Source organism: Rhinopithecus bieti, unplaced genomic scaffold (assembly GCF_001698545.2).
Source record: "Rhinopithecus bieti isolate Rb0 unplaced genomic scaffold, ASM169854v2 scaffold_2077, whole genome shotgun sequence".
Lineage (NCBI taxonomy): Eukaryota > Metazoa > Chordata > Mammalia > Primates > Cercopithecidae > Rhinopithecus > Rhinopithecus bieti.
The window spans coordinates 698,139-702,514 of NW_016803882.1; the positions used below are offsets into that span (position 1 = coordinate 698,139).

At 42.8% G+C, this 4,376-nt stretch overlaps 1 long non-coding RNA gene across 1 annotated transcript; it reads left to right on the forward strand.

The window, feature by feature from the left end:
• The first annotated feature begins 356 nt into the window (after window positions 1-356).
• LOC108518567 (uncharacterized) lies at window positions 357-2,097 on the forward strand. Its single transcript, XR_001882402.1, has 3 exons — window positions 357-405; window positions 1,421-1,481; window positions 2,037-2,097. It is a non-coding gene; the product is annotated as an uncharacterized LOC108518567 (long non-coding RNA).
• Window positions 2,098-4,376: the final 2,279 nt, after the last annotated feature.

Below are 4,376 nucleotides of genomic sequence, written 5' to 3' on the forward strand. Positions count from 1 at the left end.
TGACCTCCCCTCACCCCAGCACAAGTTTCACCCTGGGACAGAGCCACCAGCCATTCATCCTCTGGAAGACCAGACACAGCAAAGCTGCAGCCACATCTCACAGTTATCCCAGGATGGGGTCAGTTGCTTTGCAATGGGACAGAGGGAAAAAAGAAGGCTTGGGCACTATCAGGGGTTCTGCTGACTTCAGACACTTGATAGACAGATGGATCACCGACTTATTCAATTCCCAGGAAAAGAAAATGGTCGGACCCCTTATCAGAGAGCTCCTGGCATACTAAGCTTTGACTAGGAGCTGTTACCCAGGTGCTCTCCAAAGTTGAACATATGGGGTTAATTGCATGATTTTTTTTTTCAGGTCCTCTGAGAGTACAGGCAGAACTGTGTTTGTCAAGGAGTTTGAAGGTGAGGTTCCAGAAACCATTTGTGAAAATTAGGTGAGAAAACATCTCTTTCCTTCATCAGCTGCCTGGTGCTATAGAATCCATTTCCAAATATTGTTCTTTGGACAAAGTACCAAACATGTGACTGAAACTCCATTCTAAGACTATAAATATTTTGCAGATACCTACATGGGTCTGGATACAAATGCTACTGCTGGTAAGAACAGAGCTATGGCGTGCCTATTTCAGTCTCTGACTTAGCCCAAGTTCTAAGGGTTGACTCTAACAGTCTTGAAAACGACCTCAGGATACATTTTTTCCCTTGAAACAATGCTGTAAACGGTGGCCAGAATCCCAAATACATATCCAATTGTCCATAGCATTGAGGAGGCATCATTGACAAGGTGAGAATTTCACTCGATTGTAAAAACATCTGTGTTGGACTCTCAACCAAGACTCTTTCTAACTACATTACCTTGGATAAGTCAGTTCTCTGAGTCAAAATGAGAGTCATGTTAATACTCAACAGGTCTAGTTCAATTCAATGAACCGTATGTCAGGAATTACAGGAGGAGCTGCAGGTTCCAAGTTTGAAGAGTATCTTTCCCCAGGCCTGGGAATCCAGCAGCCCTGGCTGTCTGCTGCTGGGTACCCTTAAGCAAGTTTCTCCACCTTAAAATTCAGTAACAATGACAGGATCCCCCAAGCAGGCTCCAGTGTCAGACAATTTTGGATAAATTCCAACTGCACCATTTACTAAGTATCAACTTTGAGTACATTAAGCTCCTTCATTTTCTGTAAGTAAGGGTATATCATAATGGCAGTTTTATAAGATTGCTATGAATATTGAGAATATGCAAATATGCATGTAAATTTCTTGGCACACTACCTGGAATGAAGGACGCATTTCAGTTATTTTGTTGTCATTGTTGTTGTTGTTGTTAATAAAAAAGAAGTTTATGATGAGGAGAATAGTTCATTGGCACCATAAACAATACTTAGTAGGTGCTAAATAATTGCTACTTTTCTTTCCCCAGCCCTGAATCTTCAAAGGGGAAGGAATACAGATCCTAAAAGAGAGAATTAAAATAAAATGTGGTAAGGACAAGCATCAGCCTTCAAAGTGCTATGGGACACAGGGAAGGAATGGTCTTACCTGAGAAAGATTGGGAGACTTCAGGAAGGAGGTGGCATTGAGTTGAGGAGAAGTCTGACCAGGATCAGAGAGAGTGGGGTCATTTAGACAAAAGAAGAGTTTGAGCAAAGGCCTGGAGCTTGAGTTGTGTGCAGTATGGCGAGAAGAATAATGAAAAATTTGGCACAATTAGAACACAAGGCAGGCACTGAGGTGAAAAATCTGAGGAGGAATCATTACTAGAAGTTAAAAAGACAAAAACAGATTGGAATCAGATTGTAATGGACTTTGCATACCATGCTAAGAATTTGGGCTTCTCTTTGGGCCAATATTTCCCAAAATGGAGCCCATGGATTATCTACACAGGGGATGAGGGAGAAAACTTTCCTTTTGCCCTCTGAAGATTCACTGAAAATCAAATGACAAAAGGCAGATCAATAGGAGAAAAAATAGAGAGTCATGGAAAATATGAACTCAGAGAGGGGCCAGATGGTTGATGCTTACAACTCTCTTCACAGGGGAGAGGTGCATAGATCCAAGAGGCAGGAGGCAGCCAGCAGAGGAAGGGCAGAGCTACACAGGAACAAAAGTTGTCTTATAATGCAAATAAAGTCCCCCAAACAATCTCTTGGAGTCACTCTCGAAAGAATAGAAAAAAAAATCTGTCTGTGGACAGGACAACTCACAGTCTCTTCTCTTTTTTGGTGGTTGATCTTTCCTGGTTATTTGATGAGATATCTAAGGAGGGCATTTAAGACAATTGCATTTCTTTTGGAACGAAGCTGATATAGTTTGGATGTTTGTCCCCACCCAAATCTCATGTTGAATCGTCATCTTCTGTGTGGAAGATGCCTGCACAGGGGTAGGGCCTGGAGGCAGGAAGAGAAGCAGAGGGAAGCAAACCAGAACGGAACTGCAGCAGAGATTCTGAGGAGGGAGGTGGGCTAAAATGAAGGCATTCCAATCTAACAGTGGTCCTGGGCTAAGGTCATCTTAGTCAGGTCAACATGCCAGGGATATGTGGATGGAAGAAGAGTCCTGGATATTTTTCATTCTTTCTGGAGGAACTGAGAAAGCGAATGAGTATGGTCAGACATTAAACAAGTGTTGTAGGACTTTTCCGTTAGTTCAGTTAAAGATGGGGTCCTTGTCACACGGCCATGAAATATTAGGCTTGCAGATACTTTGAAGGGTGATAAAAATGGTACTTACTGGACAAAAAGGAGAAAAAACAAAAGGGAAAACAGGAACTCTCCACAAAGCCAGAGCCTGCTAGTGTGCTTCCCGCCTCACAGATTAAATTCCAGGTTCCACCCAGGAAAAGGAGGGGCCAGGCGCCTCCCCACTGCAAATGGCACAAACTTCTGTGACTCTACCGCAGTGTGCAGGCCGGCTGGAGATTCCCTGGGGACCGCTTTCCACTTGGCTGTCTCTCATGCATAAGTAATTGAGACAAAACCAGTACCCCCTCTTAGGGGCCTGCTGGGCCTCCAAGCATGAAAATAAAAGAAAATCTTGAGTTCCTTCAAGGGAAATTCCAGGCACCTAGCTGGCCTTGAGAAATAAATAAGCAACTTGATAAGCAAGAAGGTAATAGTAGCTTAAAACAATATCCAAGGAAGCTAGAATCATGGGAGGTTTGATTCCCTATAGAAACTAAAGATAACCTCTTAATATATGTCCCTGAATTGTTTTTCAGAAACCCAGACCCCCACCAAAGAGATCTGCTGGCAAGTAGACCTCAGATAAGACGGGGAACTAAAAAGTAAACTTTGACTACAGTTCTTTGAAATTTCTTCCTGAGGGGCCTGGAGAAAGTCACACCAGGAGCCAGAGCTAACATTCTTTACTGCTGACCCCAAATTTTTAAACAAATCTCTTCCTTAATCAAATCAGAATATTTGAAATCTACCTATGACCTGTAAGCTCTCCTGCTCAAGATATCCCACCCTTTTAGGCCCAAACCAATATATAACCTCCATGTATTGATTTATGACTTTGCCTGTAACTTCTCCTTTCTGAAATTTAGCCCTGTCTTTAAAATCACTTATCTGCAAGCCATCAGGGAAGTCATAGGCATTAACTGCCTGGTCTTCCTTGCTTGGCACCTGGCAACTAAATGCCTCACTTTTTCTTGCTGCAATCCTGATGTCAGGGTTTGCCCTTGCTGCACCCAGCGAGCCGACACCTGGTTCGGCTCTATAACACAATCCATAAACAGATTTGCAAGGGTAGTTCAGAATCTTATTAGAACCATTGCTTCCTGGGAAGTCACACGTGGACAGGTGACAGATATGATCTTCGTTTGAGAGGTGGAAGATGCCAATGGTTGTAAACGACAAAGCTTTGGTTCCTTTACAGAGAATCCATTAGAAATCTCACCGGCAGGTCTGCCAGACTAAACAGCAGAGGAAAATCAATGTGCCCCTCACCTTATGAAGGAAGAAAAAAATGAGAGAAGAGCATGGTCCCACGGCAGAAAAGACTACTTTACTAAAACAGGATGCACCCTGAGAACAGTCAGGCATTTCTATAAGAAAACGATAAAGAAAACAATCATCCTCTTCCTAAGATAAAGTAAGCTAAAGACAAAGCTAGATAGGGCAGGGCAAAAGAACAAAGCAACCCCCTTTTATTTCTTCCTCCATTCTTCTTGAATTCTCCTGACCACTTTTTCCAGCCACCCAGCCATGTGCATGTATTTGATTAGAATATGAATGAGAATCCCTTTGGGAGAATTGTATGCTGCCATGGCAACAGTCACCATGGCAACTGTTAATTAATTGGATGATGATGAAGTGGAGGAAGAAAAAAAGCCAACCAGAACGGATACAACTCTAGAGGAAGTCATGGTGTGT